Source organism: Schistocerca serialis, chromosome 3, assembly GCF_023864345.2.
Source record: "Schistocerca serialis cubense isolate TAMUIC-IGC-003099 chromosome 3, iqSchSeri2.2, whole genome shotgun sequence".
In the NCBI taxonomy this organism is placed as follows: domain Eukaryota; kingdom Metazoa; phylum Arthropoda; class Insecta; order Orthoptera; family Acrididae; genus Schistocerca; species Schistocerca serialis.
In genome coordinates, this window is record NC_064640.1 from 1,048,702,428 (window position 1) to 1,048,727,564 (window position 25,137).

A 25,137-nucleotide genomic window follows, 5' to 3' on the forward strand; every position below is an offset into this window, starting at 1 on the left:
GATGCAATTTCTGTGTTTCATCGTCAATAAGAAGGTCCAAGGGATACAGGGAACCTGAAGTGAAGCCTCGGCATCTAAAACTGCACTCACAGGAGAGGTTCAAATCATAGACAATTAGAGTGTCAGTCCTCTTGTACTTAAGTCGGCATTGTGCCTTTTGTATTAAAATCGGATGCAATTTCTGCGCTTCATCGTCAGTAAGAAGGTCCAAGGGATACAGTAAACCTGAAGTGAAGCATCGGAATCTAAAACTGGACTCACAGGGGAGGTTCTAATCAGAGAAACTTAGAGTGTCTGTCCACTTGTACTTAAGTCGGCATTGTGCCTTTTGTATTAAATTCGGATGCAATTTCTGTGTTTCATCGTCAATGAGAAGGTCCAAGGGATACAGTAAACCGGAAGTGAAGCATCGGAATCTAAAACTGGTCTCACAGGAGAGGTTCAAATCATAGAAAGTTAGAGTGTCAGTCCTCTTGTACTTAAGTTGGCATTGTGCCTTTTGTATTAAATTCGGATGCAATTTCTGTGTCTCATCGTCAATAAGAAGCTCCAAGGAATACAGTAAACCTGAAGTGAAGCATCGGAATCTATAACTGGCCCCACAGGAGTGGTTCAAATCATAGAAAGTTAGAGTGTCTGTCCTCATGTACTTAAGTCGGCATTGTGCCTTTTGTATTAATTTCGGATGCAATTTCTGTGTTTCATCGTCAATAGGAAGGTCGAAGGGATACAGAAAACCTGAAGTGAAGCATTGGAATCTAAAACTGGACTCACAGGTGAGGTTCAAATCATAGAAAGTTAGAGTGTCGGTCCTCTTGTACTTAAGTCAGCATTGTGCATTTTGTATTAAATTCGCATCCAATTTCCGTGTTTCATCGTCAATAAGAAGGTCCAAGGGATACAGTAAACCTGAAGTGAAGCATCGGAATCTAAAACTGGACTCACAGGAGAGGTTCAAATAATCGGAAATTAGAGTGTCAGTCCTCTTGTACTTAAGTCGGCATTGTGCCTTTTGTATTAAATTCGGATGCAATTTCTGTGTCTCATCGTCAATAAGAAGCTCCAACGAATAAAGTAAACCTGAAGTGAAGCATCGGAATCTAAAACTGGCCCCACAGGAGTGGTTCAAATCATAGAAAGTTAGAGTGTCCGTCCTCTTGTACTTAAGTCGGCATTGTGCCTTTTGTATTAATTTCGGATGCTATTTCTGTGTTTCATCGTCAATAGGAAGGTCGAAGGGATACAGTAAACCTGAAGTGAAGCATCGGAATCTAAAACTGGACTCACAGGTGAGGTTCAAATCATAGAAAGTTAGAGTGTCGGTCCTCTTGTTCTTAAGTCAGCATTGTGCATTTTGTATTAAATTCGCATGCAATTTCTGTGTTTCATCGTCAATAAGAAGGTCCAAGGGATACAGTAAACCTGAAGTGAAGCATCGGAATCGAAAATTGGACTCACAGGAGAGGTTCAAATCATAGAAAGTTAGAGTGTCAGTCCTCTTGTACTTAAGTCGGCATTGTGCCTTTTGTATTAAATTCGGATGCAATTTCTGTGTTTCATCGTCAATAAGAAGGTCCAAGCGATACGGTAAGTCTGAAGTGAAGCATCGGAATCTAAAACTGGACTCACAGGAGAGGTTCAAATCAGAGAAACTTAGAGTGTCAGTCCACTTGTACTTAAGTCGGCATTGTGCCTTTTGTATTAAATTCGGATGCAATTTCTGTGTTTCATCGTCAAAAAGAAGGTCCAAGGGATACAGTAAACCTGAAGTGAAGCATCGGAATCTAAAACTGGACTCACAGGAGAGGTTCAAATCAATGAAAGTTAGAGTGTCGGTCCTCTTGTATTTAAGTTGGCATTGTGCCTTTTGTATTAAATTCGGATGCAATTTCTGTGTCTCATCGTCAATAAGAAGCTCCAAGGGATACAGTAAACCTGAAGTGAAGCATCGGAATCTAAAACTGGACTCACAGGAGAGGTTCAAATCATAGAAAGTTAGAGTGTCGGTCCTCTTGTACTTAAGTCGGCATTCTGCATATTGTATTAAATTCGCATGCAATTTCTGTGTTTCAGCGTCAATAAGAAGGTCCAAGGGATACAGTAAACCTGAAGTGAAGCATCGGAATCTAAAGCTGGACTCACAGGAGAGGTTCAAATAATCGGAAGTTTGAGTGTCAGTCCTCTTGTACTTAAGTCGGCATTGTGCCTTTTGTATTAAATTCGGAAGCAATTTCTGTGCTTCATCGTCAATAAGAAGGTCCAAGGGATACAGTAAACCTGAAGTGAGGCCTCGGCAACAAAAACAGGACTCACAGGAGAGGTTCAAACCATAGAAAGTTAGAATGTCAGTCCTCTTGTCTTAAGTCGGCATTGTGCCTTTTGTATTTAATTCGGATGCAATTTATGTGTTTCATCGTCAATAAGAAGGTCCAAGGGATACAGTAAACCTGAAGTGAAGCATCGGAATCGAAAACTGGACTCACAGGAGAGGTTCAAATAATCGGAAGTTTGAGTGTCAGTCCTCTTGTACTTAAGTCGGCATTGTGCCTTTTATATTAAATTCGGATGCAATTTCTGTGTTTCATCGTCAATAAGAAGGTCCAAGGGATACAGTAAACCTGAAGTGAGGCCTCGGCAACAAAAACAGGACTCACAGGAGAGGTTCAAACCATAGAAATTTAGAGTGTCGGTCCTCTTGTACTTAAGTCAGCATTGTGCATTTTGTATTAAATTCGCATGCAATTTCTGTGTTTCATCGTCAATAAGAAGGTCCAAGGGATACAGTAAACCTGAAGTGAAGCATCGGAATCTAAAACTGGACTCACAGGAGAGGTTCAAATAATTGGAAGTTAGAGTGTCAGTCCTCTTGTACTTAAGTCGGCATTGTGCCTTTTGTATTAAATTCGGAAGCAATTTCTGTGTTTCATCGTCAATAAGAAGGTCCAAGGGATACAGTAAACCTGAAGTGAGGCCTCGGCAACAAAAACAGGACTCACAGGAGAGGTTCAAACCATAGAAAGTTAGAATGTCAGTCCTCTTGTCTTAAGTCGGTATTGTGCCTTTTGTATTAAATTCGGATGCAATTTATGTGTTTCATCGTCAATAAGAAGGTCCAAGGGATGCAGTAAACCTGAAGTGAAGCATCGGAATCGAAAACTGGACTCACAGGAGAGGTTCAAATAATCGGAAGTTTGAGTGTCAGTCCTCTTGTACTTAAGTCGGCATTGTGCCTTTTATATTAAATTCGGATGCAATTTCTGTGTTTCATCGTCAATAAGAAGGTCCAAGGGATACAGTAAACCTGAAGTGAGGCCTCGGCAACAAAAACAGGACTCACCGGAGAGGTTCAAACCATAGAAATTTAGAGTGTCAGTCCTCTTGTACTTAAGTCGGCATTGTGCCTTTTGTATTAAATTCGGATGCAATTTATGTGTTGCATCGTCAATAAGAAGGTCCAAGGGATACAGTAAACCTGAAGTGAAGCATTGGAATCGAAAACTGGACTCACAGGAGAGGTTCAAATCATAGAAAGTTAGAGTGTCAGACCTCTTGTACTTTAGTCTGCATTGTGCCTTTTGTATTAAATTCGGATGCAATTTCTGTGTTTCATCGTCAATAAGAAGGTCCAAGGGATACAGTAAACCTGAAGTGAAGCATCGGAATCTAAAACTGGACTCACAGGGGAGGTTCAAATCATAGAAAGTTAGAGAGTCAGTCCTCTTGTACTTAAGTTGGCATTGTGCCTTTTGTATTAAATTCGGATGCAATTTCTGTGTCTCATCGTCAATAAGAAGTTCCAAGGAATACAGTAAACCTGAAGTGAAGCATCGGAATCTAAAACTGGCCCCACAGGAGTGGTTCAAATCATAGAAAGTTAGAGTGTCTGTCCTCTTGTACTTAAGTCGGCATTGTGCCTTTTGTATTAATTTCGGATGCAATTTCTGTGTTTCATCGTCAATAGGAAGGTCGAAGGGATACAGTAAACCTGAAGTGAAGCATCGGAATCTAAAACTGGACTCACAGGTGAGGTTCAAATAATAGAAAGTTAGAGTGTCGGTCCTCTTGTGCTTAAGTCAGCTTTGTGCATTTTGTATTAAATTCGCATGTAATTTCTGTGTTTCATCGTCAATAAGAAGGTCCAAGGGATACAGTAAACCTGAAGTGAAGCATCGGAATCTAAAACTGGACTCACAGGAGAGGTTCATATAATCGGAAGTTAGAGTGTCAGTCCTCTTGTACTTAAGTCCGCATTGTGCCATTTGTATTAAATTGGGATGCAATTTCTGTGTTTCATCGTCAATAAGAAGGTCCAAGGGATACAGTAAACTTGAAGTGAAGCATCGGAATCTAAAACTGGAATCACAGGAGAGGTTCCAATCATAGAAACTTAGATTGTCAGTCCACTTGTACTTAAGCCGGCATTGTGCCTTTGTATTAAATTCGGATGCAATTTCCGTGTTTCATCGTCAATAAGAAGGTCGAAGGGATATAGTAAACCTGAATTGAAGCATCGGGATCTAAAACTGGACTCACAGGAGAGGTTCAAATCATAGAAAGTTAGAGTGACAGTCCTCTTGTACTTAAGTCGGCATTGTGCCTTTTGTATTAAATTCGGATGCAATTTCTGTGTTTCATCGTCAATAAGAAGGTCCAAGGGATACAGTAAACCTGAAGTGAAGCATCGGAATCTAAAACTGGCCCCACAGGAGTGGTTCAAATCATAGAAAGTTAGAGTGTCTGTCCTCTTGTACTTAAGTCGGCATTGTGCCTTTTATATTAATTTCGGATGCAATTTCTGTGTTTCATCGTCAATAAGAAGGTCCAAGGGATACAGTAAACCTGAAGTGAAGCATCGGAATCTAAAACTGGACTCACAGGTGAGGTTCAAATCATAGAAAGTTAGAGTGTCGGTCCTCTGGTACTTAAGTCGGCATTGTGCATTTTGTATTAAATTCGCATGCAATTTCTGTGTTTCATCGTCAATAAGAAGGTCCAAGGGATACAGTAAACCTTAAGTGAAGCATCGGAATCTAAAACTGGACTAACAGGAGAGGTTCAAATAATCGGAAGTTAGAGTGTCAGTCCTCTTGTACTTAAGTCGGCATTGTGCCATTTGGATTAAATTCGGATGCAATTTCTGTGTTTCGTCGTCAATAAGAAGGTCCAAGGGATACAGTAAACCTGAAGTCAAGCCTCGGCACCAAAAACAGGACTGACAGGAAAGGTTCAAATCATAGAAAGTTAGAGAGTCGGTCCTCTTGTACTTAAGTCGGCATTGTGCCTTTTGTATTAAATTCGGATGCAATTTCTGTGTTTCATCGTCAATAAGAAGGTCCAAGGGATACAGTAAACCTGAAGTGAATCCTCGGCATCTAAAACTGGACTCACTGGAGAGGTTCAAATCATAGACAATTAGAGTGTCATTCCTCTTGTACTTAAGTCGGCATTGTGCCTTTTGTATTAAAATCGGATGCAAGTTCTGTGTTTCATCGTCAGTAAGAAGGTCCAAGGAATACAGTAAACCTGAAGTCAAGCCTCGGCACCAAAAAGGACTGACAGGAAAGGTTCAAATCATAGAAAGTTAGAGTGTCGGTCCTCTTGTACTTAAGTCGGCATTGTGCCTTTTGTATTAAATTCGGATGCAATTTCTGTGTTTCATCGTCAATAAGAAGGTCCAAGGGATACAGTAAACCTGAAGTGAAGCCTCGGCATCTAAAACTGGACTTACTGGAGAGGTTCAAATCATAGACAATTAGAGTGTCATTCCTCTTGTACTTAAGTCGGCATTGTGCCTTTTGTATTAAAATCGGATGCAAGTTCTGTGTTTCATCGTCAGTAAGAAGGTCCAAGGAATACAGTAAACCTGAAGTGAAGCATCGGAATCTAAAACTGGACTCACAGGAGAGGTTCAAATCATAGAAAGTTAGAGTGTCGGTCCTCTTGTACTTAAGTTGGCATTGTGCCTTTTGTATTAAATTCGGATGCAATTTCTGTGTCTCATCGTCAATAAGAAGCTCCAAGGTATACAGTATACCTGAAGTGAAGCATCGGAATCTAAAACTGAACTCACAGGAGAGGTTCAAATCATAGAAAGTTAGAATGTCGGTCCTCTTGTACTTAAGTCGGCATTCTGCATTTTGTATTAAATTCGCAAGCAATTTCTGTGTTTCATCGTCAATAAGAAAGTCCTAGGGATACAGTAAACCTGAAGTGAAGCTTCGGAATCTAAAACTGGACTCACAGGAGAGGTTCAAATAATCGGAAGTTAGAGTGTCAGTCCTCTTGTACTTAAGTCGGCATTGTGCCTTTGTATTAAATTCGGATGCAATTTCTGTGTTTCATCGTCAATAAGAAGGTCCAAGGGATACAGTAAACCTGAAGTGAGGCCTTGGCAACAAAAACAGGACTCACAGGAGAGGTTCAAATCATAGAAAGTTGGAGTATCAGTCCTCTTGTACTTAAGTCGGCATTGTGCCTCTTGTATTAAATTCGGATCCAATTTATGTGTTTCAACGTCAATAAGAAGGTCCAAGGGATACAGTAAACCTAAAGTGAAGCATCGGAATCTAAAACTGGACTTACAGGAGAGCTTCAAATCATAGAAAGTTAGAGTGTCAGTTCTCTTGCACTTTAGTCGGCATTGTGCCTTTTGTATTAAATTCGGATGCAATTTCTGTGTTTCATCGTCAATAAGAAGGTCCAAGGGATACAGTAAACCTGAAGTGAAGCATCGGAATCTAAAACTGGACTCACAGGAGAGGTTCAAATCATAGAAAGTTAGAGTGTCAGTCCTCTTGTACTTAGGTCGGCATTGTGCTTTTTGTATTAAATTCGGATGCAATTTCTGTGTTTCATCGTCAATAAGAAGGTCCAAGGGATACAGGAAACCTGAAGTGAAGCCTCGGCATCTAAAACTGGACTCACAGGAGAGGTTCAAATCATAGACAATTAGAGTGTCAGTCCTCTTGTACTTAAGTCGGCATTGTGCCTTTTGTATTAAATTCGGATGCAATTTCTGCGCTTCATCGTCAGTAAGAAGGTCCAAGGGATACAGTAAACTTGAAGTGAAGCATCGGAATCTAAAACTGGACTCACAGGGGAGATTCAAATCAGAGAAACTTAGAGTGTCAGTCCACTTGTACTTAAGTCGGCATTGTGCCTTTTGTATTAAATTCGGATGCAATTTCTGTGTTTCATCGTCAATGAGAAGGTCCAAGGGATACAGTAAACCGGAAGTGAAGCATCGGAATCTAAAACTGGACTCACAGGAGAGGTTCAAATCATAGAAAGTTAGAGTGTCAGTCCTCTTGTACTTAAGTTGGCATTGTGCCTTTTGTATTAAATTCGGATGCAATTTCTGTGTCTCATCGTCAATAAGAAGCTCCAACGAATACAGTAAACCTGAAGTGAAGCATGGGAATCTAAAACTGTCCCCACAGGAGTGGTTCAAATCATAGGGAGCTAGAGTGTCTGTCCTCTTGTACTTAAGTCGGCATTGTACCTTTTGTATTAATTTCGGATGCAAATTCTGTGTTTCATCGTCAATAGGAAGGTCGAAGGGATACAGTAAACCTGAAGTGAAGCATCGGAATCTAAAACTGGACTCACAGGTGAGGTTCAAATCATAGAAAGTTAGAGTGTCGGTCCTCTTGTACTTAAGTGAGCATTGTGCTTTTGTATTAAATTCGCATGCAATTTCTGTGTTTCATCGTCAATAAGAAGGTCCAAGGGATACAGTAAACCTGAAGTGAAGCATCGGAATCGAAAACTGGACTCACCGGAGAGGTTCAAATCATAGAAAGTTAGAGTGTCAGTCCTCTTGTACTTAGGTCGGCATTGTGCCTTTTCTATTAAATTCGGATGTAATTTCTGTGTTTTCTCGTTTATAAGAAGTTCCAAGGGATACTGTAAACCTGAAGTGAAGCATCGGAATCTAACACGGGACTCACAGGAGTGGTTCAATTCATAGAAATTTAGTGTGTCAGTCCTCTTGTAATTAAGTCAGCATTGTGCCTTTTGTATTAAATTCGGATGCAATTTCTGTGTTTCTTCGTCAATAAGAAGGTCCAAGCGATACAGTAAATCTGAAGTGAAGCATCGGAATCTAAAACTGGACTCACAGGAGAGGCTCAAATCATAGAAAGTTAGAGTGTCAGTCCTCTTGTACTTAAGTCGGCATTGTGCCTTTTGTATTAAATTCGGATGCAATTTCTGTGTTTCATCGTCAATAAGAAGGTCCAAGGGATACAGTAAACCTGAAGTGAAGCATCGGAATCGAAAACTGGACTCACCGGAGAGCTTCAAATCATAGAAAGTTAGAGTGTCAGTCCTCTTGTACTTAGGTCGGCATTGTGCCTTTTCTATTAAATTCGGATGTAATTTCTGTGTTTCATCGTTTATAAGAAGTTCCAAGGGATACTGTAAACTTGAAGTGAAGCATCGGAATCTAACACGGGACTCACAGGAGTGGTTCAATTCATAGAAAGTTAGTTGGTCAGTCCTCTTGTACTTCAGTCAGCATTGTGCCTTTTGTATTAAAATCGGATGCAATTTCTGTGTTTCATCGTCAATAAGAAGGTCCAAGCGATACAGTAAATCTGAAGTGAAGCATCGGAATCTAAAACTGGACTCATAGGAGAGGTTCAAATCATAGAAAGTTAGAGTGTCAGTCCTCTTGTACTTAAGTCGGCATTGTGCCTTTTGTATTAAATTCGGATGCAATTTCTGTGTTTCATCGTCAATAAGAAGGTCCAAGGGACACATTAAACCTGAAGTGAAGCATCGGAATCTAAAACTGGCCCACAGGAGTGGTTCAAATCGTAGAAAGTTAGAGTGTCTGTCCTCTTGTACTTATGTCGGCATTGTGCCTTTTGTATTAATTTCGGATGCAATTTCTGTGTTTCATCGTTAATAAGAAGGTCGAATGGATACAGTAAACCTGAAGTGAAGCATCGGAATCTAAAACTGGACTCACAGGTGAGGTTCCAATCATAGAAAGTTAGAGTGTCGGTCCTCTTGTACTTAAGTAAGCATTGTGCATTTTGTATTAAATTCGCATGCAATTTCTGTGTTTCATCGTCAATAAGAAGGTCCAAGGGATACAGTAAACCTGAAGTGAAGCATCGGAATCGAAAACTGGACTCACCGGAGAGCTTCAAATCATAGAAAGTTAGAGTGTCAGTCCTCTTGTACTTAGGTCGGCATTGTGCCTTTCCTATTAAATTCGGATGTAATTTCTGTGTTTCATCGTTTATAAGAAGTTCCAAGGGATACTGTAACCTTGAAGTGAAGCATCGTAATCTAACACGGGACTCACAGGAGTGGTTCAATTCATAGAAAGTTAGTTTGTCAGTCCTCTTGTACTTAAGTCAGCATTGTGCCTTTTGTATTAAATTCGGATGCAATTTATGTGTTTCATCGTCAATAAGAAGGTCCAAGGGATACAGTAAACCTGAAGTGAAGCATCGGAATCGAAAACTGGACTCCCAGGAGAGCTTCAAATCATAGAAAGTTAGAGTGTCAGTCCTCTTGTACTTAAGTCGGCATTGTGCCTTTTGTATTAAATTCGGATGCAATTTCTGTGTTTCATCGTCAGCAAGAAGGTCCAAGGGATACAGTAAACCTGAAGTGAAGCATCGGAATCGAAAACTGGACTCACAGGAGAGTATCAAATCATAGAAAGTTAGAGGGTCAGTCCTCTTGTACTTAAGTCGGCATTGTGCCTTTTGTATTAAATTCGGATGCAATTTCTGTGATTCATCGTCAATAAGGAGGTCCAAGGGATACAGTAAACCTGAAGTGAGGCCTTGGCAACAAAAACAGGACTCACAGGAGAGGTTCAAAACATAGAAAGTTAGAGTGTCAGTCCTCTTGTACTTAGGTCGGCATTGTGCCTTTTGTATTAAATTCGGATGCAATTTCTGTGTCTCATCGTCAATAAGAAGCTCCAACGAATACAGTAAACCTGAAGTGAAGCATCGGAATCTATAACTGGCCCTACAGGAGTGGTTCAAATCATAGAAAGTTAGAGTGTCTGTCCTCTTGTACTTAAGTCGGCATTGTGCCTTTTGTATTAATTTCGGATGCAATTTCTGTGTTTCATCGTCAATAGGAAGCTCGAAGGGATAGAGTAAACCTGAAGTGAAGCATCGGAATCTAAAACTGGACTCACAGGTGAGGTTCAAATCATAGAAAGTTAGAGTGTCGGTCCTCTTGTACTTAAGTCGGCATTGTGCCTTTTGTATTAAATTGGGATGCAATTTCTGTGTTTCATCGTCAATAAGAAGGTCCAAGGGATACAGTAAACCTGAAGTGAAGCATCGGAATCGAAAACTGGACTCACCGGGGAGGTTCAAATCATAGAAAGTTAGAGTGTCAGTCCTCTTGTACTTAAGTCGGCATTGTGCCTTTTGTATTAAATTCGGATGTAATTTCTGTGTTTCATCGTCAATAAGAAGGTCCAAGCGATACAGTAAATCTGAAGTGAAGCATCGGAATCTAAAACTGGACTCACAGGAGAGGTTCAAATCATAGAAAGTTAGAGTGTCAGTCCTATTGTACTTAAGTCGGCATTGTGCCTTTTGTATTAAATTCGGATACACTTTCTGTGTTTCATCGTCAGCAAGAAGGTCCAAGGGATACAGTAAACCTGAAGTGAAGCATCGGAATCGAAAACTGGACTCACAGGAGAGTATAAAATCATAGAAAGTTAGAGTGTCAGTCCTCTTGTACTTAAGTCGGCATTGTGCCTTTTGTATTAAATTGGGATGCAATTTCTGTGTTTCATCGTCAATAGAAAGGTCCAAGGGATACAGTAAACCTGAAGTGAAGCATCGGAATCGAAAACTGGACTCACCGGGGAGGTTCAAATCATAGAAAGTTAGAGTGTCAGTCCTCTTGTACTTAAGTCGGCATTGTGCCTTTTGTATTAAATTCGGATGCAATTTCTGTGTTTCATCGTCAATAAGAAGGTCCAAGCGATACAGTAAATCTGAAGTGAAGCATCGGAATCTAAAACTGGACTCACAGGAGAGGTTCAAATCATAGAAAGTTAGAGTGTCAGTCCTCTTGTACTTAAGTCGGCATTGTGCCTTTTGTATTAAATTCGGATGCAATTTCTGTGTTTCATCGTCAGCAAGAAGGTCCAAGGGATACAGTAAACCTGAAGTGAAGCATCGGAATCGAAGACTGGACTCACAGGAGAGTATCAAATCATAGAAAGTTAGAGTGTCAGTCCTCTTGTACTTAAGTCGGCATTGTGCCTTTTGTATTAAATTCGGATGCAATTTCTGTGTTTCATCGTCAATAAGAAGGTCGAAGGGATACAGTAAACCTGAAGTGAAGCATCGGAATCTAAAACTGGACTCACAGGAGAGGTTCAAATTATAGAAAGTTAGAGTGTCAGTCCTCTTGTACATAGGTCGGCATTGTGCCTTTTGTATTAAAATCGGATGCAATTTCTGTGTTTCATCGTCAAAAAGAAGGTCCAAGGGATACAGTAAACCTGAAGTGAAGCCTCGGCATCTAAAACTGGACTCACAGGAGAGGTTCAAATCATAGACAATTAGAGTGTCAGTCCACTTGTAATTAAGTCGGCATTGTGCCATTTGTATTAAAATCGGATGCAATTTCTGTGCTTCATCGTCAGTAAGGAGGTCCAAGGGATACAGTAAACCTGAAGTGAAGCATCGGAATCTAAAACTGGACTCACAGGAGAGGTTCAAATCAGAGAAACTTAGAGTGTCAGTCCACTTGTACTTAAGTCGGCATTGTGCCTTTTGTATTAAATTCGGATGCAATTTCTGTGTTTCATCGTCAATAGGAAGGTCCAAGGGGTACAGTAAACCTGAAGTGAAGCATCGGAATCTAAAACTGGACTCACAGGAGAGGTTCAAATCATAGAAAGTTAGAGTGTCAGTCCTCTTGTACATAGGTCGGCATTGTGCCTCTTGTATTAAATTCGGATGCAATTTCTGTGGTTCATCGTCAATAAGAAGGTCCAAGGGATACAGTAAACCTGAAGTGAAGCATCGGAATCTAAAACTGGACTCACAGGAGAGGTTCAAATCAGAGAAACTTAGAGTGTCAGTCCACTTGTACTTAAGTCGGCATTGTGCCTTTTGTATTAAATTCGGATGCAATTTCTGTGTTTCATCGTCAATAAGAAGGTCCAACGAATACAGTAAACCTGAAGTGAAGCATCGGAATCTAAAACTGTCCCCACAGGAGTGGTTCAAATCATAGAGAGTTAGAGTGTCTGTCCTCTTGTACTTAAGTCGGCATTGTACCTTTTGTATTAATTTCGGATGCAAATTCTGTGTTTCATCGTCAATAGGAAGGTCGAAGGGATACAGTAAACCTGAAGTGAAGCATCGGAATCTAAAACTGGACTCACAGGTGAGGTTCAAATCATAGAAAGTTAGAGTGTCGGTCCTCTTGTACTTAAGTGAGCATTGTGCTTTTGTATTAAATTCGCATGTAATTTCTGTGTTTCATCGTCAATAAGAAGGTCCAAGGGATACAGTAAACCTGAAGTGAAGCATCGGAATCTAAAACTGGACTCACAGGAGAGGTTCAAATAATCGGAAGTTAGAGTGTCAGTCCTCTTGTACTTAAGTCGGCATTGTGCCTTTTGTATTAAATTCGGATGTAATTTCTGTGTTTCATCGTTAATAAGAAGATCCAAGGGATACAGCAAACCTGAAGTGAAGCCTCGGCAACAAAAACAGGACTCACAGGAGAGGTTCAAATCATAGAAAGTTAGAGTGTCAGTCCTCTTGTACTTAAGTCGGCATTGTGCCTTTTGTATTAAATTCGGATGCAATTTCTGTGTTTCATCGTCAATAAGAAGGTCCAAGGGATACAGTAAACCTGAAGTGAAGCATCGGAATCGAAAACTGGACTCACCGGAGAGGTTCAAATCATAGAAAGTTAGAGTGTCAGTCCTCTTGTACTTAGGTCGGCATTGTGCCTTTTCTATTAAATTCGGATGTAATTTCTGTGTTTCATCGTTTATAAGAAGTTCCAAGGGATACTGTAAACCTGAAGTGAAGCATCGGAATCTAACACGGGACTCACAGGAGTGGTTCAATTCATTGAAATTTAGTGTCTCAGTCCTCTTGTACTTAAGTCAGCATTGTGCCTTTTGTATTAAATTCGGATGCAATTTCTGTGTTTCATCGTCAATAAGAAGGTCCAAGCGATACAGTAAATCTGAAGTGAAGCATCGGAATCTAAAACTGGACTCACAGGAGAGGTTCAAATCATAGAAAGTTAGAGTGTCAGTCCTCTTGTACTTAAGTCGGCATTGTGCCTTTTGTATTAAATTCGGATGCAATTTCTGTGTTTCATCGTCAATAAGAAGGTCCAAGGGATACAGTAAACCTGAAGTGAAGCATCGGAATCGAAAACTGGACTCACCATAGAGCTTCAAATCATAGAAAGTTAGAGTGTCAGTCCTCTTGTATTTAGGTCGGCATTGTGCCTTTTCTATTAAATTCGGATGTAATTTATGTGTTTCATCGTTTATAAGAAGTTCCAAGGGATACTGTAAACTTGAAGTGACGCATCGGAATCTAACACGGGACTCACAGGAGTGGTTCAATTCATTGAAAGTTAGTTTGTCAGTCCTCTTGTACTTAAGTCAGCATTGTGCCTTTTGTATTAAAATCGGATGCAATTTCTGTGTTTCATCGTCAATAAGAAGGTCCAAGCGATACAGTAAATCTGAAGTGAAGCATCGGAATCTAAAACTGGACTCACAGGAGTGGTTCAAATCATAGAAAGTTAGAGTGTCAGTCCTCTTGTACTTAAGTCGGCATTGTGCCTTTTGTATTAAATTCGGATGCAATTTCTGTGTTTCATCGTCAATAAGAAGGTCGAAGGGATACAGTAAACCTGAAGTGAAGCATCGGAATCTAAAACTGGACTCACAGGAGAGGTTCAAATTATAGAAAGTTAGAGTGTCAGTCCTCTTGTACATAGGTCGGCATTGTGCCTTTTGTATTAAAATCGGATGCAATTTCTGTGTTTCATCGTCAAAAAGAAGGTCCAAGGGATACAGTAAACCTGAAGTGAAGCCTCGGCATCTAAAACTGGACTCACAGGAGAGGTTCAAATCATAGACAATTAGAGTGTCAGTCCACTTGTAATTAAGTCGGCATTGTGCCATTTGTATTAAAATCGGATGCAATTTCTGTGCTTCATCGTCAGTAAGGAGGTCCAAGGGATACAGTAAACCTGAAGTGAAGCATCGGAATCTAAAACTGGACTCACAGGAGAGGTTCAAATCAGAGAAACTTAGAGTGTCAGTCCACTTGTACTTAAGTCGGCATTGTGCCTTTTGTATTAAATTCGGATGCAATTTCTGTTTTTCATCGTCAATAGGAAGGTCCAAGGGGTACAGTAAACCTGAAGTGAAGCATCGGAATCTAAAACTGGACTCACAGGAGAGGTTCAAATCATAGAAAGTTAGAGTGTCAGTCCTCTTGTACATAGGTCGGCATTGTGCCTCTTGTATTAAATTCGGATGCAATTTCTGTGGTTCATCGTCAATAAGAAGGTCCAAGGGATACAGTAAACCTGAAGTGAAGCATCGGAATCTAAAACTGGACTCACAGGAGAGGTTCAAATCAGAGAAACTTAGAGTGTCAGTCCACTTGTACTTAAGTCGGCATTGTGCCTTTTGTATTAAATTCGGATGCAATTTCTGTGTTTCATCGTCAATAAGAAGGTCCAACGAATGCAGTAAACCTGAAGTGAAGCATCGGAATCTAAAACTGTCCCCACAGGAGTGGTTCAAATCATAGAGAGTTAGAGTGTCTGTCCTCTTGTACTTAAGTCGGCATTGTACCTTTTGTATTAATTTCGGATGCAAATTCTGTGTTTCATCGTCAATAGGAAGGTCGAAGGGATACAGTAAACCTGAAGTGAAGCATCGGAATCTAAAACTGGACTCACAGGTGAGGTTCAAATCATAGAAAGTTAGAGTGTCGGTCCTCTTGTACTTAAGTGAGCATTGTGCTTTTGTATTAAATTCGCATGTAATTTCTGTGTTTCATCGTCAATAAGAAGGTCCAAGGGATACAGTAAACCTGAAGTGAAGCATCGGAATCTAAAACTGGACTCACAGGAGAGGTTCAAATAATCGGAAGTTAGAGTGTCAGTCCTCTTGTACTTAAGTCGGCATTGTGCCTTTTGTATTAAATTCGGATGTAATTTCTGTGTTTCATCGTTAATAAGAAGATCCAAGGGATACAGCAAACCTGAAGTGAAGCCTCGGCAACAAAAACAGGACTCACAGGAGAGGTTCAAATCATAGAAAGTTAGAGTGTCAGTCCTCTTGTACTTAAGTCGGCATTGTGCCTTTTGTATTAAATTCGGATGCAATTTCTGTGTTTCATCGTCAATAAGAAGGTCCAAGGGATACAGTAAACCTGAAGTGAAGCATCGGAATCGAAAACTGGACTCACCGGAGAGGTTCAAATCATAGAAAGTTAGAGTGTCAGTCCTCTTGTACTTAGGTCGGCATTGTGCCTTTTCTATTAAATTCGGATGTAATTTCTGTGTTTCATCGTTTATAAGAAGTTCCAAGGGATACTGTAAACCTGAAGTGAAGCATCGGAATCTAACACGGGACTCACAGGAGTGGTTCAATTCATTGAAATTTAGTGTCTCAGTCCTCTTGTACTTAAGTCAGCATTGTGCCTTTTGTATTAAATTCGGATGCAATTTCTGTGTTTCATCGTCAATAAGAAGGTCCAAGCGATACAGTAAATCTGAAGTGAAGCATCGGAATCTAAAACTGGACTCACAGGAGAGGTTCAAATCATAGAAAGTTAGAGTGTCAGTCCTCTTGTACTTAAGTCGGCATTGTGCCTTTTGTATTAAATTCGGATGCAATTTCTGTGTTTCATCGTCAATAAGAAGGTCCAAGGGATACAGTAAACCTGAAGTGAAGCATCGGAATCGAAAACTGGACTCACCATAGAGCTTCAAATCATAGAAAGTTAGAGTGTCAGTCCTCTTGTACTTAGGTCGGCATTGTGCCTTTTCTATTAAATTCGGATGTAATTTATGTGTTTCATCGTTTATAAGAAGTTCCAAGGGATACTGTAAACTTGAAGTGACGCATCGGAATCTAACACGGGACTCACAGGAGTGGTTCAATTCATTGAAAGTTAGTTTGTCAGTCCTCTTGTACTTAAGTCAGCATTGTGCCTTTTGTATTAAAATCGGATGCAATTTCTGTGTTTCATCGTCAATAAGAAGGTCCAAGCGATACAGTAAATCTGAAGTGAAGCATCGGAATCTAAAACTGGACTCACAGGAGTGGTTCAAATCATAGAAAGTTAGAGTGTCAGTCCTCTTGTACTTAAGTCGGCATTGTGCCTTTTGTATTAAATTCGGATGCAATTTCTGTGTTTCATCGTCAATAAGAAGGTCCAAGGGATACATTAAACCTGAAGTGAAGCATCGGAATCTAAAACTGGCCCACAGGAGTGGTTCAAATCGTAGAAAGTTAGAGTGTCTGTCCTCTTGTACTTATGTCGGCATTGTGCCTTTTGTATTAATTTCGGATGCAATTTCTGTGTTTCATCGTTAAAAAGAAGGTCGAAGGGATACAGTAAACCTGAAGTGAAGCATCGGAATCTAAAACTGGACTCACAGGTGAGGTTCAAATCATAGAAAGTTAGAGTGTCGGTCCTCTTGTACTTAAGTAAGCATTGTGCATTTTGTATTAAATTCGCATGCAATTTCTGTGTTTCATCGTCAATAAGAAGGTCCAAGGGATACAGTAAACCTGAAGTGAAGCATCGGAATCGAAAACTGGACTCACCGGAGAGCTTCAAATCATAGAAAGTTAGAGTGTCAGTCCTCTTGTACTTAGGTCGGCATTGTGCCTTTTCTATTAAATTCGGATGTAATTTCTGTGTTTCATCGTTTATAAGAAGTTCCAAGGGATACTGTAAACTTGAAGTGAAGCATCGGAATCTAACACGGGACTCACAGGAGTGGTTCAATTCATAGAAAGTTAGTTTGTCAGTCCTCTTGTACTTAAGTCAGCATTGTGCCTTTTGTATTAAATTCGGATGCAATTTATGTGTTTCATCGTCAATAAGAAGGACCAAGGGATACAGTAAACCTGAAGTGAAGCATCGGAATCGAAAACTGGACTCCCAGGAGAGCTTCAAATCATAGAAAGTTAGAGTGTCAGTCCTCTTGTACTTAAGTCGGCATTGTGCCTTTTGTATTAAATTCGGATGCAATTTCTGTGTTTCATCGTCAATAAGGAGGTCCAAGGGATACAGTAAACCTGAAGTGAGGCCTTGGCAACAAAAACAGGACTCACAGGAGAGGTTCAAAACATAGAAAGTTAGAGTGTCAGTCCTCTTGTACTTAGGTCGGCATTGTGCCTTTTGTATTAAATTCGGATGCAATTTCTGTGTCTCATCGTCAATAAGAAGCTCCAACGAATACAGTAAACCTGAAGTGAAGCATCGGAATCTATAACTGGCCCTACAGGAGTGGTTCAAATCATAGAAAGTTAGAGTGTCTGTCCTCTTGTACTTAAGTCGGCATTGTGCCTTTTGTATTAATTTCGGATGCAATTTCTGTGTTTCATCGTCAATAGGAAGCTCGAAGGGATAGAGTAAACCTGAAGTGAAGCATCGGAATCTAAAACTGGACTCACAGGTGAGGTTCAAATCATAGAAAGTTAGAGTGTCGGTCCTCTTGTACTTAAGTCGGCATTGTGCCTTTTGTATTAAATTGGGATGCAATTTCTGTGTTTCATCGTCAATAAGAAGGTCCAAGGGATACAGTAAACCTGAAGTGAAGCATCGGAATCGAAAACTGGACTCACCGGGGAGGTTCAAATCATAGAAAGTTAGAGTGTCAGTCCTCTTGTACTTAAGTCGGCATTGTGCCTTTTGTATTAAATTCGGATGCAATTTCTGTGTTTCATCGTCAATAAGAAGGTCCAAGCGATACAGTAAATCTGAAGTGAAGCATCGGAATCTAAAACTGGACTCACAGGAGAGGTTCAAATCATAGAAAGTTAGAGTGTCAGTCCTCTTGTACTTAAGTCGGCATTGTGCCTTTTGTATTAAATTCGGATGCAATTTCTGTGTTTCATCGTCAGCAAGAAGGTCCAATGGATACAGTAAACCTGAAGTGAAGCATCGGAATCGAAGACTGGACTCACAGGAGAGTATCAAATCATAGAAAGTTAGAGTGTCAGTCCTCTTGTACTTAAGTCGGCATTGTGCCTTTTGTATTAAATTCGGATGCAATTTCTGTGTTTCATCGTCAATAAGAAGGTCGAAGGGATACAGTAAACCTGAAGTGAAGCATCGGAATCTAAAACTGGACTCACAGGAGAGGTTCAAATCATAGAAAGTTAGAGTGTCAGTCCTCTTGTACATAGGTCGGCATTGTGCCTTTTGTATTAAAATCGGATGCATTTTCTGTGTTTCATCGTCAATAAGAAGGTCCAAGGGATACAGTAAACCTTAAGTGAAGCCTCGGCATCTAAAACTGGACTCACAGGAGAGGTTCAAATCATAGACAATTAGAGCGTCAGTCCACTTGTAATTAAGTCGGCATTGTGCCTTTTGTATTAAAATCGGATGCAATTTCTGTGCTTCATCGTCAGTAAGAAGGTCCAAGGGATACAGTAAACCTGAAGTGAAGCATCGGAATCTAAAACTGGACTCACAGGAGAGGTTCAAATCAGAGAAACTTAGAGTGTCAGTCCACTTGTACTTAAGTCGGCATTGTGCCTTTTGTATTAAATTCGGATGCAATTTCTGTGTTTCATCGTCAATAGGAAGGTCCAAGGGGTACAGTAAACCTGAAGTGAAGCATCGGAATCTAAAACTGGACTCACAGGAGAGGTTCAAATCATAGAAAGTTAGAGTGTCAGTCCTCTTGTACATAGGTCGGCATTGTGCCTTTTGTATTAAATTCGGATGCAATTTCTGTGTTTCATCGTCAATAAGAAGGTCCAAGGGATACAGTAAACCTGAAGTGAAGCATCGGAATCTAAAACTGGACTCACAGGAGAGGTTCAAATCAGAGAAACTTAGAGTGTCAGTCCACTTGTACTTAAGTCGGCATTGTGCCTTTTGTATTAAATTCGGATGCAATTTCTGTGTTTCATCGTCAATAAGAAGGTCCATCGAATACAGTAAACCTGAAGTGAAGCATCGGAATCTAAAACTGTCCCCACAGGAGTGGTTCAAATCATAGAGAGTTAGAGTGTCTGTCCTCTTGTACTTAAGTCGGCATTGTACCTTTTGTATTAATTTCGGATGCAAATTCTGTGTTTCATCGTCAATAGGAAGGTCGAAGGGATACAGTAAACCTGAAGTGAAGCATCGGAATCTAAAACTGGACTCACAGGTGAGGTTCAAATCATAGAAAGTTAGAGTGTCGGTCCTCTTGTACTTAAGTGAGCATTGTGCTTTTGTATTAAATTCGCATGTAATTTCTGTGTTTCATCGTCAATAAGAAGGTCCAAGGGATACAGTAAACCTGAAGTGAAGCATCGGAATCTAAAACTGGACTCACAGGAGAGGTTCAAATAATCGGAAGTTAGAGTGTCAGTCCTCTTGTACTTAAGTCGGCATTGTGCCTTTTGTATTAAATTCGGATGTAATTTCTGTGTTTCATCGTTAATAAGAAGATCCAAGGGATACAGCAAACCTGAAGTGAAGCCTCGGCAACAAAAACGGGACTCACAGGAGAGGTTCTAATCATAGAAAGTTAGAGTGTCAGTCCTCTTGTACTTAAGTCGGCATTGTGCCTTTTGTATTAAATTCGGATGCAATTTCTGTGTTTCATCGTCAATAAGAAGGTCCAAGGGATACAGTAAACCTGAAGTGAAGCATCGGAATCGAAAACTGGACTCACCGGAGAGGTTCAAATCATAGAAAGTTAGAGTGTCAGTCCTCTTGTACTTAGGTCGGCATTGTGCCTTTTCTATTAAATTCGGATGTAATTTCTGTGTTTCATCGTTTATAAGAAGTTCCAAGGGATACTGTAAACCTGAAGTGAAGCATCGGAATCTAACACGGGACTCACAGGAGTGGTTCAATTCATTGAAATTTAGTGTCTCAGTCCTCTTGTACTTAAGTCAGCATTGTGCCTTTTGTATTAAATTCGGATGCAATTTCTGTGTTTCATCGTCAATAAGAAGGTCCAAGCGATACAGTAAATCTGAAGTGAAGCATCGGAATCTAAAACTGGACTCACAGGAGAGGTTCAAATCATAGAAAGTTAGAGTGTCAGTCCTCTTGTACTTAAGTCGGCATTGTGCCTTTTGTATTAAATTCGGATGCAATTTCTGTGTTTCATCGTCAATAAGAAGGTCCAAGGGATACAGTAAACCTGAAGTGAAGCATCGGAATCGAAAACTGGACTCACCATAGAGCTTCAAATCATAGAAAGTTAGAGTGTCAGTCCTCTTGTACTTAGGTCGGCATTGTGCCTTTTCTATTAAATTCGGATGTAATTTATGTGTTTCATCGTTTATAAGAAGTTCCAAGGGATACTGTAAACTTGAAGTGACGCATCGGAATCTAACACGGGACTCACAGGAGTGGTTCAATTCATTGAAAGTTAGTTTGTCAGTCCTCTTGTACTTAAGTCAGCATTGTGCCTTTTGTATTAAAATCGGATGCAATTTCTGTGTTTCATCGTCAATAAGAAGGTCCAAGCGATACAGTAAATCTGAAGTGAAGCATCGGAATCTAAAACTGGACTCACAGGAGTGGTTCAAATCATAGAAAGTTAGAGTGTCAGTCCTCTTGTACTTAAGTCGGCATTGTGCCTTTTGTATTAAATTCGGATGCAATTTCTGTGTTTCATCGTCAATAAGAAGGTCCAAGGGATACATTAAACCTGAAGTGAAGCATCGGAATCTAAAACTGGCCCACAGGAGTGGTTCAAATCGTAGAAAGTTAGAGTGTCTGTCCTCTTGTACTTATGTCGGCATTGTGCCTTTTGTATTAATTTCGGATGCAATTTCTGTGTTTCATCGTTAAAAAGAAGGTCGAAGGGATACAGTAAACCTGAAGTGAAGCATCGGAATCTAAAACTGGACTCACAGGTGAGGTTCAAATCATAGAAAGTTAGAGTGTCGGTCCTCTTGTACTTAAGTAAGCATTGTGCATTTTGTATTAAATTCGCATGCAATTTCTGTGTTTCATCGTCAATAAGAAGGTCCAAGGGATACAGTAAACCTGAAGTGAAGCATCGGAATCGAAAACTGGACTCACCGGAGAGCTTCAAATCATAGAAAGTTAGAGTGTCAGTCCTCTTGTACTTAGGTCGGCATTGTGCCTTTTCTATTAAATTCGGATGTAATTTCTGTGTTTCATCGTTTATAAGAAGTTCCAAGGGATACTGTAAACTTGAAGTGAAGCATCGGAATCTAACACGGGACTCACAGGAGTGGTTCAATTCATAGAAAGTTAGTTTGTCAGTCCTCTTGTACTTAAGTCAGCATTGTGCCTTTTGTATTAAATTCGGATGCAATTTATGTGTTTCATCGTCAATAAGAAGGACCAAGGGATACAGTAAACCTGAAGTGAAGCATCGGAATCGAAAACTGGACTCCCAGGAGAGCTTCAAATCATAGAAAGTTAGAGTGTCAGTCCTCTTGTACTTAAGTCGGCATTGTGCCTTTTGTATTAAATTCGGATGCAATTTCTGTGTTTCATCGTCAATAAGGAGGTCCAAGGGATACAGTAAACCTGAAGTGAGGCCTTGGCAACAAAAACAGGACTCACAGGAGAGGTTCAAAACATAGAAAGTTAGAGTGTCAGTCCTCTTGTACTTAGGTCGGCATTGTGCCTTTTGTATTAAATTCGGATGCAATTTCTGTGTCTCATCGTCAATAAGAAGCTCCAACGAATACAGTAAACCTGAAGTGAAGCATCGGAATCTATAACTGGCCCTACAGGAGTGGTTCAAATCATAGAAAGTTAGAGTGTCTGTCCTCTTGTACTTAAGTCGGCATTGTGCCTTTTGTATTAATTTCGGATGCAATTTCTGTGTTTCATCGTCAATAGGAAGCTCGAAGGGATAGAGTAAACCTGAAGTGAAGCATCGGAATCTAAAACTGGACTCACAGGTGAGGTTCAAATCATAGAAAGTTAGAGTGTCGGTCCTCTTGTACTTAAGTCGGCATTGTGCCTTTTGTATTAAATTGGGATGCAATTTCTGTGTTTCATCGTCAATAAGAAGGTCCAAGGGATACAGTAAACCTGAAGTGAAGCATCGGAATCGAAAACTGGACTCACCGGGGAGGTTCAAATCATAGAAAGTTAGAGTGTCAGTCCTCTTGTACTTAAGTCGGCATTGTGCCTTTTGTATTAAATTCGGATGCAATTTCTGTGTTTCATCGTCAATAAGAAGGTCCAAGCGATACAGTAAATCTGAAGTGAAGCATCGGAATCTAAAACTGGACTCACAGGAGAGGTTCAAATCATAGAAAGTTAGAGTGTCAGTCCTCTTGTACTTAAGTCGGCATTGTGCCTTTTGTATTAAATTCGGATGCAATTTCTGTGTTTCATCGTCAGCAAGAAGGTCCAATGGATACAGTAAACCTGAAGTGAAGCATCGGAATCGAAGACTGGACTCACAGGAGAGTATCAAATCATAGAAAGTTAGAGTGTCAGTCCTCTTGTACTTAAGTCGGCATTGTGCCTTTTGTATTAAATTCGGATGCAATTTCTGTGTTTCATCGTCAATAAGAAGGTCGAAGGGATACAGTAAACCTGAAGTGAAGCATCGGAATCTAAAACTGGACTCACAGGAGAGGTTCAAATCATAGAAAGTTAGAGTGTCAGTCCTCTTGTACATAGGTCGGCATTGTGCCTTTTGTATTAAAATCGGATGCATTTTCTGTGTTTCATCGTCAATAAGAAGGTCCAAGGGATACAGTAAACCTTAAGTGAAGCCTCGGCATCTAAAACTGGACTCACAGGAGAGGTTCAAATCATAGACAATTAGAGCGTCAGTCCACTTGTAATTAAGTCGGCATTGTGCCTTTTGTATTAAAATCGGATGCAATTTCTGTGCTTCATCGTCAGTAAGAAGGTCCAAGGGATACAGTAAACCTGAAGTGAAGCATCGGAATCTAAAACTGGACTCACAGGAGAGGTTCAAATCAGAGAAACTTAGAGTGTCAGTCCACTTGTACTTAAGTCGGCATTGTGCCTTTTGTATTAAATTCGGATGCAATTTCTGTGTTTCATCGTCAATAGGAAGGTCCAAGGGGTACAGTAAACCTGAAGTGAAGCATCGGAATCTAAAACTGGACTCACAGGAGAGGTTCAAATCATAGAAAGTTAGAGTGTCAGTCCTCTTGTACATAGGTCGGCATTGTGCCTTTTGTATTAAATTCGGATGCAATTTCTGTGTTTCATCGTCAATAAGAAGGTCCAAGGGATACAGTAAACCTGAAGTGAAGCATCGGAATCTAAAACTGGACTCACAGGAGAGGTTCAAATCAGAGAAACTTAGAGTGTCAGTCCACTTGTACTTAAGTCGGCATTGTGCCTTTTGTATTAAATTCGGATGCAATTTCTGTGTTTCATCGTCAATAAGAAGGTCCATCGAATACAGTAAACCTGAAGTGAAGCATCGGAATCTAAAACTGTCCCCACAGGAGTGGTTCAAATCATAGAGAGTTAGAGTGTCTGTCCTCTTGTACTTAAGTCGGCATTGTACCTTTTGTATTAATTTCGGATGCAAATTCTGTGTTTCATCGTCAATAGGAAGGTCGAAGGGATACAGTAAACCTGAAGTGAAGCATCGGAATCTAAAACTGGACTCACAGGTGAGGTTCAAATCATAGAAAGTTAGAGTGTCGGTCCTCTTGTACTTAAGTGAGCATTGTGCTTTTGTATTAAATTCGCATGTAATTTCTGTGTTTCATCGTCAATAAGAAGGTCCAAGGGATACAGTAAACCTGAAGTGAAGCATCGGAATCTAAAACTGGACTCACAGGAGAGGTTCAAATAATCGGAAGTTAGAGTGTCAGTCCTCTTGTACTTAAGTCGGCATTGTGCCTTTTGTATTAAATTCGGATGTAATTTCTGTGTTTCATCGTTAATAAGAAGATCCAAGGGATACAGCAAACCTGAAGTGAAGCCTCGGCAACAAAAACGGGACTCACAGGAGAGGTTCTAATCATAGAAAGTTAGAGTGTCAGTCCTCTTGTACTTAAGTCGGCATTGTGCCTTTTGTATTAAATTCGGATGCAATTTCTGTGTTTCATCGTCAATAAGAAGGTCCAAGGGATACAGTAAACCTGAAGTGAAGCATCGGAATCGAAAACTGGACTCACCGGAGAGGTTCAAATCATAGAAAGTTAGAGTGTCAGTCCTCTTGTACTTAGGTCGGCATTGTGCCTTTTCTATTAAATTCGGATGTAATTTCTGTGTTTCATCGTTTATAAGAAGTTCCAAGGGATACTGTAAACCTGAAGTGAAGCATCGGAATCTAACACGGGACTCACAGGAGTGGTTCAATTCATTGAAATTTAGTGTCTCAGTCCTCTTGTACTTAAGTCAGCATTGTGCCTTTTGTATTAAATTCGGATGCAATTTCTGTGTTTCATCGTCAATAAGAAGGTCCAAGCGATACAGTAAATCTGAAGTGAAGCATCGGAATCTAAAACTGGACTCACAGGAGAGGTTCAAATCATAGAAAGTTAGAGTGTCAGTCCTCTTGTACTTAAGTCGGCATTGTGCCTTTTGTATTAAATTCGGATGCAATTTCTGTGTTTCATCGTCAATAAGAAGGTCCAAGGGATACAGTAAACCTGAAGTGAAGCATCGGAATCGAAAACTGGACTCACCGGAGAGCTTCAAATCATAGAAAGTTAGAGTGTCAGTCCTCTTGTACTTAGGTCGGCATTGTGCCTTTTCTATTAAATTCGGATGTAATTTATGTGTTTCATCGTTTATAAGAAGTTCCAAGGGATACTGTAAACTTGAAGTGACGCATCGGAATCTAACACGGGACTCACAGGAGTGGTTCAATTCATTGAAAGTTAGTTTGTCAGTCCTCTTATACTGAAGTCAGCATTGTGCCTTTTGTATTAAAATCGGATGCAATTTCTGT